This window comes from Leuresthes tenuis, unplaced genomic scaffold (genome assembly GCF_036924035.1).
Source record: "Leuresthes tenuis unplaced genomic scaffold, fLeuTen1.0.hap1 SCAF_2, whole genome shotgun sequence".
Lineage (NCBI taxonomy): Eukaryota > Metazoa > Chordata > Actinopteri > Atheriniformes > Atherinopsidae > Leuresthes > Leuresthes tenuis.
In genome coordinates, this window is record NW_027325356.1 from 28,022,998 (window position 1) to 28,038,987 (window position 15,990).

Genomic DNA, 15,990 nt, shown 5'->3' on the forward strand with positions numbered 1-15,990 from the left:
TGTGCTAAAGAGATGTTACTTTCTTAAACTTTCTTACTTTCTTTGAAACTTCAACAAACCCATTTCTGCTGCTATCATTGTATCATATAAAATAACATGTCAACATACAATTATATGGATAGCAAGGCTTTATTCTGGTAAGAACACATAGTGAAGTATAGGTTAACTGGTGTAAAAAGTGTAAAAAAAAGGTGTAAAAAGTAAATGAAGGAATGTAAGCTCATTTACTTTATGGAACATAAAGCACAGCCTCTGCATGAATAGGCTCACAGTGCTACTAACAAATGGCAAAATGCCTTTAGTCAAGTAAGTAGCTTTAGAGCATGACACAAGAAACAGCTCTTTTTGCCGAGGAGATCCTGAGATGCAGTTGAAAACTCTGAAAAGTGAGTAAATGGACCTTTGAACTCACATTAATTTGATTATACTGTTTCTGAAGTTCAATAATGAGCTTTCATGTTTTTTTTCTTGTTAAAAGATGTTATTATGCCTACACGACATACTCTTTTAAAAATATGTTGAAACTGTGTCATTAAGTTTTAACTATCTCCCTGGCATTGAAAGCACAAGCAGCAATGGAAAACAGTGAAAGGCGTCACATTGCCAGTGGTAAGAAAATAAAGCGCATAACTGAGAGATTACACAAAAATCCACAGCAGGGCGCTCAGGACCAAACTTCAGTAGTAGAGAGTTCTGTGTTTATAGCATAATGGCATCTTGACAACACCATTATTTATGGAAATTTATATTTGCGCAGGAACAATGAGAATAAAAGGTAATGTAAGCAAAAGAAGGCAGTTAAAAAGCTATAACCTCTCAAGAGATGAGTGTTAGAGGAAAAGCAACAGCTAGCCCTTGCTCTGCTCAGGCATTTTTGTTTTGACCCTGAACCTCTGAAGGCTGCTTGCTGAAACCTGTTATTAGCTTTAGCCTAAAAAGTAAAGACATGTTGATTACAAAGTTGCAGAACTCCTAAAGAAAAAAAAGAAATGAAACATTCCAGTACTCAACAATCTCTCCAGAGTGACCATGTGCATGGAGCTTTAAAAAGAGTTTGAGGCACACACAGAGCAGTGACATTTGTTTTCTAGAAGAACAGCATATCAACTTTAAACTCTTATTTGCACAACTTGATCTTTTCTAAAAGTTCTGGGCATTCCCACACACCCCACACCAAAAAAAAAAATAATTCCAGTGTGTATTTCAGTCAAGTCTCCCCTCTGCTTTTCCAGGCAAAGTGTGGGATTTGTGGTTTGGATACAATGGAAGGATTCAGAGGAGGGGCTGGGGTGGGAGAGTTGCTGCTGGCAGGACTTGTCCAAAAGCTTACCATGTTTCTCTTCCATCTCCCTCTCCCTTTTTTTTTCCTCATTTGAGAACACCCGGGCCCAGTCTCCTCTCTTAATTGTTTTGCTTTGCGAGGAGTCATGAAGACGGTGAAATGGATCCCAGGCAGCGAGTGGTGGAGGAGGCTTTTTGGCCCTTGTCTTCAGAGCTGTGGTGGCTGCTGACCTCACAGTGAACTGAAGGAAAACTGGCTAATTCTGCCACAGGCTCTCGAGCTCCACCTCTTCACTGTATAATTATCCCTGTACAGATTATGATGTTATAATTATCTTAATGAGTACATGAGCTATGGTAAATTAATGGAAGACATTTACTGTTTTTTCTACAAACAAGATGAATGATTGCTGGAAAGAAACATACACACACAACACACAAGGTGTTTACTCCTTAACTAAAGATAACGCATACTTTATAGTTATAATGTTTCATTTTCAGACAGTCCTGAGGGACTACAAGTTCCAGGGGTTATATCATGCTTTTTGTGCAAAGTTACACAATTCCAAGTCCACAAATAAAAAAGGAATCATCCACTCCCATAGAGGGCAGTTCATCTGAGCTATCAAAAATGTTTTGTTGTCCTCTTCCTTTTCTTCCATTATTTATGTAAATCTACATGTAACACATACACATAAATTATAGAATGAGCAATTGCCTCACACTAGAGCATTTTTGGCCAATCAGAGCAAACTGGGCCTTTCACAGGAAGAGCTTTTAAGAGACTGGAATGCAAAGACTGGACAGCAACACATTCCCTTTACCAGCTCGTCTCTTACTGACGCTTGTCAGTTTGTACTCGTTTACCATGACTTTCTGACACATAGGGAACTGTTACATTTGCCATTTATCCATGTGCATCGGTAAGAGATGCACCAGGAGCCCAAACAGTAAATGGCATCAGGAAGAAGTCCTTTTATAGGGTTGGCTTATGATCAAGTAGCTAAAACTGTAAAGAGATGGTTTGAGCTTAACTTTGACAAGGCTGTTATTCACGTTCTTTTTTTGTATTTATTTACGACTACGTTGTTACACGTTAAAAGCACTTGGAAAACATTGTGGTTGGGCACCAAAGGCAACCTCGTAATACATTTTGGAACATTAATCCTGCGATGGAGTCCTACCTGTGTTTTGGCTGCCACCCCACGTCACAGACAAGGAAATCTGACTTTTAAAGGGGTGATCCATAATTTTTTTCCGGTTATAGGTTGGTCTTCCTGATTTGCAATTTGTCACTGAATGCACAACCCCCAGCTGTTATGGCCCTTTCAGACAAACACGCTCTGAAACCAATCTATTTCAACTGTTTCAACACAGGCGTAGCTCAGGTGAGGAATACAGGTACAGAAAGCAGAAATGGAGGAAGATTTGTTTGTGTGAGTATGTGAATTTGCTGACACAAATGAGTTGTCAGCTCCTGTAGCTACCCACAGGACCATCATCTGAGCAGTTTAACAGGATGTGCTGACATGTTATTGATAATGTAACTTTGTAAGATTAGAACAGACTTCATCATCTCTGAATAGAAATTCAACAAATGTAGTGAGTGACGGAAAATGTGACAAAATTCTTATATTCTATTCTTATGTTTTATAAAATACAGTGATAACTATGTTCATAAATGTGCTATGTAATTTGGAGCAAACAGACTTGAAGATTAAGAAAATAAAGGAAAGTTAAGCTTTGTGTTGAGTCGTTGTCTCGTTTGTCTTTTTAAAAAAAATTTTAAGATGGATTCTCCTGTCTTCTCGACGAAGGTGGCATTACGTCACAGATTCTTCAGTTCTCCATAGAGCTTCCGGGCTGCTGGGATTGGATCGGGCCAGGTTTTCTCTCGGAGCACTTGGTGTAGCGGGCAGGACTGCAGCAGATGTTTTGTTGTCTGGTTGCCTGTTCTGCAGGGGCTCTTTTGAGTAACATCTCACTAAATCATGAACACATGTACAAAAGTCTAGCAGCTATATAACCTAAACAAATCAAATTAGTACTGTGATGATGGTATTATCTATAATAATTAGAATGAATACTTATTCACAGTTGTGGTGACACTTCATGGTAAAGGTTTTTAAATATGACTAAGTAGTGACACAACAAATTTGTCACTTTTATCCTAACATACCTATACCCCAGATGACTGAGAACGCTTAATCCACTTAAGATACAGTATAGACTGTGAAATGTGTTCTCTAGAGTTAAATCATTACATGGCAAAGAAAAACTAATTAGAAGCAACATCTTGAAATTTGACTGATTTCACATTTTACATAAAAGCATATAATCTTGTAAAATAAATTTTATGTTGAATTAATTAAAGCTGACCCAGATCATGCAATCTCTTAGGAGCCTGATCAAGTTGGCTAAAATTCCTCCCTCATGGAGGCAACGGTGAAATATTACATTGTAATGCACTGATACAATTATAAAGACCACATCCAGTTTTAAAGATTTCATTACGTTTTCCTCTGATACTTTAACTCTGTTTAATACAATTTTGTGGATTTTATTTAAGTAGCCATCTAAATCCCAATTATCAATGTACTGATGCATCTGCTTTAATAAGGCCTGAGAGTATCTTTCCTCAGATAACAATCAGCTCCAAGTCATCCCAGATTACAGACATCTGACACAGCATGAATGATAAAGAGAGAGAAATACTCCACACTCATCTCTCCCATCATCATCATCTTGACAGTGTTTTGTCACTTTGCTGCTCGGACTGGACGTGGATCAATACCTCTGCTGTTAGAGAGCCCTCTTGTGTGTGAAACCGCAGACAGCTCAGATGCCTCCTCACTGTTTTGTGGCTGATTGCATGTCAGCATTCATTATTGTCATCCTCACATCCACACAACGATGATTGACGGATCTTAAGCAGTCTCTCACTAATTGTTAACCAGCAAATAAAAACCTGTTTGTCAGGCATGCAGATAATTTTGTTATGATTGCTCTCTATACAGTTCTTTTAAAACAGAGAAAAAAGCCTGAATTCAGATAGTTTTCAGCCACAAAGAAATAGTTTACAAAGAAGAGTATAGGTGCAATACTGTGTTGTTCAAAGCACTGTGTAAGTTATAGCAATCCAGCAATTTCAAAACCATCAGATGTAGAAATATAAATGTATTTATTTTAATTGTTTTTAGCGTACAAACGAAGCTTAAGCTAAGGTCAGTTCATCCTTCAGCTTATTGTTTTCAGTAACCTCACTGATGAAACAAATCAGGAGCAATAGATAAATGTCAATTCTAAGCATCAGAACAATGCCTTCCATGAAATTTTACCAAATTTACACCAGTCTTCCCATTTGGTGATATATTGTTAAGATGCGTTGTCAGTTATTTCTGTCAAGACTTCTGTGCCTTTGAAGTAGCAGATGTGGTCCCTTAACTTGTGGCCAAAAACCAAATTATGCATTGATTAATTTATTCAACTCAAGGCAGGACTCACAAGTGGACATACAAAGAAAAATTGGTTAATCTTCTTGGTTTCTGTCCTCCGTACACATCAAGTTGCAGTTTCCAGTTTAAACTTTAGACAGAAATTGGGGCTGCACGGTGGTGTCGTGGTTCAGAGGGTTTAAATCCCTGCTGGGGCCTTTCTGTATAGAGTTTGCATGTTCTCCCTGTGAATGCATGGGTTCTCTCTGGGTGCTCCAGCTTCCTTTCACCTTCCAAAAACATGCATGTTAGGTTAATTGGTGACTAAATTGTCCCTGGGAGTGAGTGTGTGTGTGCATGCTTGTTTGTCTCGTTTGTCTCTGTATTGTCTCTGTGATGGACTGGCGACCTGTCCAGGGTGCACCCCGCCTCTCGCTCAATGACAGCTGGGATAGGCTGCAGCCCCCCCTGCAACCCTGAGTTGGATTAAGCGGGTATAGAAAATAGATGGATGGACAAAAGTTGTGATCTTACACTGAATCTTCTACCATGTATATTGAGACTAAGTACAGCATAGGTATGGTAATTAGAACTAATCGTGACCCCGGTGTTGTCATGATTCTGATTTTGACCAAGTGTCAGTGAGCCACCAAAACCAGATAAATGGAATTCAGCCATCATTAGCTCTTGTATTCAGGGTTATGGTTATCCTTTTCCAACCGTGACGTGTAAAAAGTATTTAAACCAATGGTCTCACAAGATACTGTCTAGACAATAAAATCTCTCTCAGGGCATCTCAACCTTTGATATGTCTTCTGGTTTATTTGTTTTTCACCAAACACTTTATTGATTTTGTAGTCACCACAAGGGTGCAGAGTTTCACCTGAAAATGTCTTATTTTTATTATTCCTATTCAAGATTAATTTATATAAGACATAGATAAAAAAAAACAAATAAATGAAATAGTTTTACTAAATTAAATTATTAAATAGTGTTCGAAAAAAGTAATTAACACTGACTGTTTGTCAAGGTATCTGGAAATACAAAAAGACCTACCTGCAACATATTTGTGATTAATATTTATTTGAAGGAGCAATTCAAACTGATCTGTTTTAGTCTGATCACAACTGGACCTTTGAAATGCATGTATATATGTTATTCTGACCAAAATCCCATTAAATCAAAGCTTCTAAAAGCTGGACAGATAGGTCAAATCACTCCTGCATGTGTACGCTCAACTAGACTCAAATGGGCCTCGGCAATCTGTACATACTCCAAAGTTTTTCTTTTTGTATAAAACAGTCAAGTTTAAGTGTAAATCAATTCAGCAAAATTCTGAATAAAGCTTTGATTCTTGTCAGACCTGCATGCAGGGGTGGAGTGGGACACAAAAATCCACCAGGACAAGTCTGACTGCACCGGCCCACCACGAGCCCAAAACTGGCCCAACCCATCCCCTCCACCTCCCATATGTCAACTACACAAACAAAATGTATGAACTTGACGGAAATATGACTAAGAACTCATCTCAAATGTTATGCTAATACGCAACGATGTGTCCTGTCAACTCACCTGCATCACTAGTTGACGCCTGGTTGTTTCGGGATAAATCCGTAATGTTTGACCATTTTGATGCACTCTCCTCCAGCATCCGAGTCTTCGTCATTCTGGCCTTTTTGACCCCTACTTTCTCCTTGCTCTTCTTTCCCTCCATCAGGTGTAACACAGAGAAAAACTAACTAAATCTGATTCCTCTTCGACTGTAAGAAAATGTGCTACTTCAACCTTGCCCGCTTTCTCTCCCTGACAGCCTCTCATTCATCCCCCTACGTTCATTGGATAAATGCAGAGTGGTACGCAGGTCCCATTTCCCATGAGGCATTGCTCCGACCATTCTACATTCATTTATGAACAAAAAAAAAACAATTAAATCGCTGGCCAATTTATATTTTAAATTTTATATGTAGGTTGGACTAGCAAAGATTATGAGTTCATGTCGCTTATCAGTTACTTAATGCATTTCCAGACTGTCGTTCTACTCTTATAAAGTTCTTATTCTACAACTGCATCAGTAGATAAAGTCAGAGAATTTTAGAACCGGTAAGGTGTCTGTGCACACACACAGTGTCAGATACTTCGGTCAGTAACTTGATTTCAATCCCGTATATGTGAACTGGGTTGAGTACAGTGGTCCAAATAAATGGTCAAGTTGAACACTATGGCTTCAGCATAAACTTCATTCATAACATTAACAATGTAAACTTTTTAGTAACTTGTCCAGAGGGAAAGTTGCAAGTTCTGCATCAGATTTCAATCTAATACAGACAAACAGCAGTCTCCAGTGAAGAATTGCAATATTAACCCCTCTTTTGGTTGTTTTTTTGTTGTTGTTATTTTCCATCTGAATGTGTGTGTTTGAATCAACTGAATGTGTTTTTTTTCTTTTGCCTTTTTTTTAGATGTATTTGGTCGTAAAGGTAATGTCTGCTTGCCAGGAGCTTCTTCTTCTGTTGTCTACAGAGCAGACTAGATACTGCAGTGACAAGTGCTATAACACTAACATGCAGTCCGTCCCCAAAATAACATATCTCAGCTGCATAGTACAAAGATGTTTTTTTCTATTCAACGTCACAGCTATTGTTTCCCACCAATTTTGTTTATAGGTTGTTTAAAAAACTTTTTTTCTACAAAAAGCCCCTTTGAACTGATAAACTGTGATGTTGGTGTTTAGAAAAAGAACAAGCAACACCGATTTCATCAGTTTTTACCTGTTCTTTTTTTCCCAGAAATATAAACACATTTAGTCTTTTTCTGTTTTAATTCTAAACTGTATCGCATGAAATAACAGTAAACTAACTATAAACTGACTCTTTTGTGTCAGTGGAAACAAAGAAGTAATAACAGTTCTGGTGTAACTTCTCATATATATATATGGAAATGAGTAATATCATGAGTGACTGTCATCTTTATGGCATCCAAGGACATTGCTTTGCTTTCACTGTAAACTATTTCCTGTCTCCATTTGGCTATTAGTATAAAACTCAGCAATGTACACATCTCAGGCTCAGCCTTTCAGTGAATGACTGAGGAGCTGTTTATTTTCCAGTCTGTCTTTGTTTTGTTACTTTAAGCACCATGTCTGTCAGCCATAGTGTAATTATATGGAGACAGAGACTCAGGAGGGGAGGGGGGTGTAGACAGCCCTCTCTTTCAGCTGCTGTGAGCCACAACCAGGACCGCCTGAAGCTACTTGCCTCTTGAATGGCAGCCAAGAGACTCTTCAGCTCCCGTTTAACCCCTTAGATCACCCAAAGAGTTTTTTCATCCATTTCATCTGATGGTTTCCTCAAAACCGAAACTGATATGAGAGACAGATGCAAACTGGAAAATGTCATGGAAAGCGACTAATATACAACCTCTTAAAAGTTTTAATGAAAGCAGTCATTCTTTGACTGAAGAGTACCTGTGCAATTAACCGTCATGTCTCAAATCGTCCTTCTCTGAGCTTTTTAATAAGTCATGAAACGTTTGCAAACGCTTCTTGCAATTATACACAACTGCCTTCAGCATGTTGGCCCAATCTTGCTCTGATTCACTGCCAGTTTAGGAAAACACGCCACCACAGAAAGGAGAGATGATGGGACCCTAACATTATGCAGTTATTGCTAATTACTCCTTTCAGAGGGCAGAGCTGCAACAGTATACTGTAGCCGTTGACTGTGAGGAGCACTGCAGCTGCTCTGCCCGGCTGGGCTGGGTGCAACTGCAGACATTGTGATTGCTCAGACAACTGACAACTTATTGCCTTTGAATTATTTGTCTTTTAATTGTATATGTTTCCTCAGTATACAGAACATACGCACACAGTGGAATTGTTCTCACAAAAATTGTTGTGGCAAAATAGTTTTACAAGGATCTGGACAGATATTTTATAAGCTTTATGGGTGAAACAATGCAGAAATACATTGGCATTATATAAGTATGTGTAGTTACAACGTATTTGGCTATATTGCATGTATCTCTGTTTATTAAATGTATTTAATACAATGATTAAATGTATAAAAGAAAAGCCAAGAAAAAACATGTAAGTCATTCTGTCAATGCTGATGAAGATAAATCTAAAAACTAACTGTATGGTTTTTAGGCTGTTTGTTGAAAGAAGGGAAGTCATGACCATTGAAAATGTGGCTTTTCAGGTATTACTGACATCCGATGGACCTTTGACACAAACGGCTGACGGGCCGTTAAAACAAGTTAATTACTATTTAGTCATTCATACAACACATAAACTGACATTTTTCTTTTTCTCTTGTCAGACAAAAATGTAACTGTGGTTTAATTGGGGGTTTCTGTGGTAAGAGCCCAAAAATAACAATTCAACCATTCATTGAGTGTGGGTAACAGCCTGGTGCTATCCATCCGCCCAGTTTCCATCTGGTAAAAAAAAAACAAGAGGATGAAGAAGAGGCTGCATTTAAATTTGAACTTTTTACGACATTTTGTTTCAAATGGATAGCCTTTCGGAAAAAGCCATATACTGTAATCATCCAGCTATTTGAATATACCTTAATGTCACAGAGAAGCAGAATCAGTATAAAAGTTAAGCAAAAGCTCAGGGTTAACATTTTTGCCCTTCCCCAGATATTTTTTAAATGGATGTAGTTATAGTTTTGAAAACCATGAGAATGTATACAACATATGGTGGTTAAATAGCGGTTCAGTAGTGGTTAGTGTAAATATCATGCCTGGTTATGTTGGCGCAGATCCACACCACCCAGACAATAGCTGCAGCACATTTTCCAGAGACACAGAAATTGTTTGACTGCTTTCATAGAAATTTAAATGCATTTTATTTCACAAACGCAAAACAAAGAACAATTCTGTGCTGAAGCCACACAATCACATTTGAAAACAACACTCCTGTTTTCAATTTGTTATTGTTCACAGATAAAAGATTTCCTTTACAAAAATCCAAAATACCACCCCAAAAAAATGACAACGCAACCAATGTACGACTTGACTTTTCTCATTTAAGAGGGCCAAATGTTTTCCATATTGTGGGACTCTAAATGGATGCAGGAAATGCTGTCACTCTGCTCTGCTTTCCAAACTTCCAGAATGAGGTTTTGGCTCTGGTGGATACCAGTGCGGTCGATTCCAGCTCAGTACCGACCCTGCTCAGGTTTCCTCTTGCTGGGGGATACTTCAGCAGTCTCCACCCTCTCTGGATTCTCTAGCCTCTGATGAATGCTATATTTTTCCTTTGCTGTCCATTCAGCTCATTTCAGATCTTGTGGAACTGTGTATACAGTGTCATTTTTTTCCAGGTGGGAGCACATGCTCCTAAACAGAGTGAAAGGCATCCTTTAATGGCTGCTGACCATTTTTTCTCATGAAAAGCAGATCTTGTTTTAACTGACTTGCAAACCTGCTCACAACAACAGCTGGCAGATTTTTTACTGAAGGTAGTTGAGCTGAGGTGGAACAGCTAACAAAATGCAGAACTGAAACACAAATGGTCAGACGTGGTGACTGCAGCATGTGAAACACATAACTGCAAAAATACATGAACACCATGAGAGGACAGAAAAGAAGAGAGGAATGAGGTAGGTGTGAGAGGTAGCTGTGAAGTGAATGTGCAGCATTTCAAACTGACGGGAATCAGCTTGGAGAATGAGCCTTTGGCGACACACTTATGAACTTAATAACAGTAAAAATTATCATTTTAATTAAGCTGCATCAAAAATCTGTCAGGGAAAATGTTGTGTACAGTACCTGAGAGGAAAATACAGAAAAAGTATAGTAAATTATAGTAGCAACAGTGCAGGTCAGCAGGGGATTGTTCCATGTTCTGCAACTGTATCATCTTATTAAACACATGCATAGCTGTATTTCAGTCCACAGTATACGTAAACTATACCCCCAAGCCCTGCTCAGGGAATTTTGGTTAAGGGAACTTGACCTTCGTCAAAACTCCTGAATTTGCAGCACCCTGCAACACCAGCAACAATTCCACCGAGCATTGCTCTGGTAGCTCAATCGTCTCAGATGCTCGTTACCTCTGCTGTGGAAATTTTTGTGATGACAACTAAAGTTAACACTTTCTTTTAACATACATGTGTTTTCATGCAAGTCAACCAGCTGTGTATTAATCTCTGTGGGAATATTTTTGTGTTGGACATGGGAGAGGCAGCACTGTGTGTCCCAAGAATTTGTATATCCATGGTAGCATACAAGCTAACAACCGACTAGCTTAATAGACAAACTGATAACTACATTTCGAACACATTCAGTTCATTAACTTCACAACTTTACAATGATTAGTTAGCTTTAGGCATTAAAATACTTTACATGTCACACAAATGCTTCCCTATATCAATCAATAGGCAGTCATGGCCATCTCACAATTTTAAAACCCTTTATCATGATGCTACTTCGGTTTTGTGCTTTGGATAGACGTAGCTACAGTATAACATGCTCTGTCGTCAGACTGGACTGGAATTTAATCAAATTTGGCTGAGATGCAAAACAGTTTTTTTAAAAACTATGAGATGTTGTGATTGCATTGGCAGTGACTGTAGTCTCCAATCCAGTTGATAATGTGCTCATTTTACTAATGTGTTAATGTGATGTCAGCGTTCTGATTTTCATCCCATTATAAAGACATTTCAGTGTGCTGAGACCATGCGACTGTTCTTGCTATCCTCTGAGCCACAACATTAAGAAAAGGCATTCAATCCTAATGTTTGCTTTTTTACTTGCGCAAGAAAATACTACTGGAGTAAATGTGCGTTAGCTCTAACCAGTTGTACCGCTTTGGTTGATGCATTTTCCACTTTTTTTGTCCTTTTTTTTAACCCTTAAACATTTCATGCAACTCACAAAAACCCACAGCCTTATACAGCCATCAAGATTATTTCAGTTTTTTGGATTTTTTGTTGAAGATGAATTCAAGCAAGCAACTCAAGCAAATTCTCAATAACTGCATTTACTCTAGTAAATATAGCCATTCATAAAGGGGATTAAATATAACTAGTTATGCTGTGAAAAAGAAATGGACCAGCCATGACGCCTTTCATCTTTGTAAGTATAATCATCATGTATAGTGCTGTAAGCGACTGCATGCGTGACCTCTGCAAACTGTGGTATTGGTTTCTTTATTAGACAACCTCAAATTGTTGGAGACATTAAATGTGAGACTTTCATCTCTTTTCCTTTCTTCTTTTCTTTCTCTCTTTGACACACACAGACATTATTCCTCATATCAAAGCGTTTTATTGAACCTTGGCGGCGAGCTAAAGCCACAAAGCCTTATTGTCTGACCTCCTCTTGAACCAGTCCGAAGTATACAACCATTTTTCATCTCTCACCCTTTGTGTCTAGTAAGGTGTTAAAAACAAAAATAAAGGGGGGAACTGAGAGGTCTTGTCTCTGTAGTACAAAAGCAACATTTAGTAGACTACAGCTCTGAGGTTGACATGTTTGAAACTGAAGAACTCATTTTACCATCATCATATTCACAAGAGAAAATACCACCACCCCCCACCACCCCCTGTTTTCCTGCAGCAGTAACCAGATAGCTTTTCAAAAGCAGAGTTTGGGTGTTGAACAAGAGATGCTGTGAGTGAACCACTAGAACGTGCATTAATAGGAATTCCTCTGATTTTTCATAATGCTGTCAATCAAGCTGAGGGAGAGGTGAGAAAAATATGTTAAACTGTCAGTCTGCTGGTGTTGCTCGTACTAGCCTGAGCCCTCAAGGCAACATCATCTCAACTACTGATGTTCTTAAAATTGCTGAAGGAGTTGTCATCACAGGCCCTGCAGTGCTGCGGTTCACCCTCACTTCTGCATTAAGATTTTTTTTTTCTGTCTCTTTGTTGTCTTTTGTCCACACTTTTTGTTTTGGTTTGCTGGAAAATCCTAAAAATCAAAACATCCTCAAAATCTGGCCAAGATTTTACAGAAATAACAAGCAATAGAAATGTTGCTGCAATGTTACACTAAGATTTGAACTGCATTTCAAGACTAAAATAAATGCTGTCCAGTCAACAGATACGATTACATTCTCGTTTTCCTTCACAATTGCACTGCGTTCTGACAATACTAAAAGAGTTTGAGGACTCGTGTAATTAATCTTTTCTCTAAGATCATATCCAGACTGAAAGTTCTGATTTGAATAATGTTTCTCTTTTTCGCATACATACTCTGATCCATGTTTACTTTCATCAGCGTAGTATTTGGTACTTGAATTGGCTGACTCTCTTTCTCTTTTATCTCACAAAGACATTGACTTCCATTAACAGTAAGAAATCCATATTAGTAAGGAAGTACATCTGAGATGTGAATCAGGGAAAAGAGAGAAATCTTAAACACTTCTGTGTTATACAGGAAAACTCATGGCAGTCAATTAAAATATCCATGGTTCATAACTAAGGGAAACAAGTCTTTCAAGATCTTAAACGTCACTCTTTCTTTTCTGTCATGGCAATTATAATATGCACTAAACCAGATAACCATAACTGAGAATTTACCATGTTCATTTTCAGAACTGTCTGAAAATGTTTTAATCAAAATAATTGTTTATTAGTTTAAAGCTTGGATCAGCTGAGTGTACATTACTCCTGCCTGTGTAGGTGAGTCCTATCACATAAAATATATCTATAGAACATTGAATATGCAAATCCCTTTTGGGTATAAGGAATAGATTTTCCTTTCAGAACACATACACACACAATATGCAAGATAATGACATGACATTGTGGCCAAATTAAAGTATCTAAATCTCGCATTACTGTTGTTCTACATAGATATGAGGCATCGTTGAATGGAGGCACAGGCGGACAGATAGCTGGACAGACCAGCAGTCAGACTGTCTGGCTCCAAAGGACGAATGGGTACACAGTCCATAGAGGCTGTGGCTCAGGAGGTAGAACAGTCATCTGCCAGTCAGAAGGTCAGTGGCTCAAACCCTGGCTTCCTCACTTCAAATATCAAAGTGTCCTTAAGCAAGTCACTGAATTGACCCTGATGTGTTCAATGGAGAAAAAGCACTGGAAACGCTATAGACTTTGAAGTGCTGTACAAACAGATGTGTGATTTGGAGAATCTAGTGCTTTAAATGGTTAACCAAACTGAAAAAAAGTGCCATATCAATGCAGTCCATTTACAGTCAGGCTTTTTGCTGTATCTTTGCTTTTTAATTTAGAAACACAAGGTGCTAACAGGAGCGTACAAACATAAAGTACATCTAGATACTATAATACACGTTATTCTTTATGAAAAATGTATCCCCCATAAACCCCCCACCAAAGCGGCCAAAGGTTCCCCGCCGAGCCCCGCCCCTACTAGAGCAGCCGAAGCGACGGAGCCCAGCCCCACCCCCTTCTGTCCCTTCACGCTGCCACCATGTACTGTCTCCGCAGTCTGATGTGTGATGTGTGAGGGGTCCAGGCTGTGTGGATTCTGACAGTCGTGACTTTTCCCAGGACAAGTTGGGGCCCTGTTCATTAGAAGATTTTAAAATTTCTGTACTTTTAGGTGACAGAAGGAGAAATGTGACCCAGTCAAAACACAGAGAGTTGCACTCAAAAATATCTTTAAATAAAGTAAACATACCTTGTGTGCCACAGACTGCTCCCAAACATGAGGGGGCAAATAATACCTCTAAAACACTTAAGTTGGCTTTATTAAATGTTAGGTCTTTAGCAGGGAAAACATTCTTAATTAATGATTTTATCACTGAGCACACCCTGGATTTTATGTTTTTAACTGAAACTTGGTTGGAACAAAATAACAGTGCTGCTGTTCTTATTGAGTCAACCCCTCCTGGTTACAGTTTTATCAGCGAGGCCAGAGTGAGCAGGAGAGGAGGAGGGGTCGCAGTCTTATTCAATGAATCATTTCAATGTAAGCAGTTATCTCCTGGAAGTTTTCAGTCCTTTGAATATATGGCTATACAGCTGAAGGCCTCACCCAGAGTCCTGTTTCTGAATATTTACAGGACCCCTAAATACTGTGCAGATTTTTCTGAAGACCTCAGTGAACTGCTGTCTATGATCTGTGTTGATTTTGACTGTATAATTATTGTTGGTGATTTTAACATCCATATGGACAACCCTCAGGACAGAGGGACTAAAGACCTGAGTAACACTCTGGACAACTTTGGGCTGACTCAGCATATAACAGAGCCCACGCACAATAGGGGGCACACTCTAGACTTAGTGATCTCTAAGGGTCTGAGCATTTCAAAGATTACTGTGTCTGATGTGGGCCTGTCTGACCATTCCTGTGTTTTCTTTGAGAGTACGATTTCAGTGCACACAAATGTCTCAACAGCAGTGATCTCAAAACGGTGTATAACTGAAAACAGTAGTAAGATCTTTAACCAGGTCTTCTCTTCAACACCTGCCCTGTCCGGGGGTTTAGTCAGTGAGCTCGTCAGTAGCTTTAATACTAAAATGTTAAATGTTATGGATACTATTGCTCCCATTAAGGTGAAGGTTATCTTTGGAAGGAAGAAGTCTCCATGGCGAAATTCCACACTGGAGAAAAATGGGAAAAGAGAGTGTCGGAAAGCTGAGCGCAGATGGAGAAAAACAAATCTCCAGGTTCATTATGACATCTATAAAGAGAAATTTCACTCTTATAATTTACAACTGAGGAATGCAAGGAAATCCTACTTCTCTGACATCATCACCAAAAACACTCATAATGCTCAGGCCTTATTTGCTACAGTTGACAGGCTAACAAACCCTCCTGTGTCAGTGGCAAATGAACTCCATTCCACCATGGCCTGCAATGACTTTGCCAAATTCTTCATAGACAAAGTCCAAAATATTAGACAAGCAGTTGGTACATCAGCAGCAGATTCAGCATATGTACTGTGTCCACCAAAAACCGGTTTAAACACCATGACACTATTTCAACCCATTAACAGTAAAGACCTGGAGGACATCTTACGTCACCTGAAGTCCTCCTCTTGCTGTTTAGACATCCTATCAACAGGTTTTTTCAAAGGGGTCTCAAAGACTTTGGAGTCAGACCTGTTACTGATTGTGAACTTGTCCTTAACGTCAGGTGTGTTTCCAGAGCCACTAAAAACAACTGTAATTAAACCTCTGCTGAAAAAGGACAATCTTGACAAGACGCAAATGAACAACTACAGGCCCATCTCAAATCTCCCATTTTTAAGTAAGATCATTGAAAAAGCGTTTTTTCAACAGCTTAATTACTTTTTAACACAAAATAACTGCTATGATACCTTCCAGTCAGG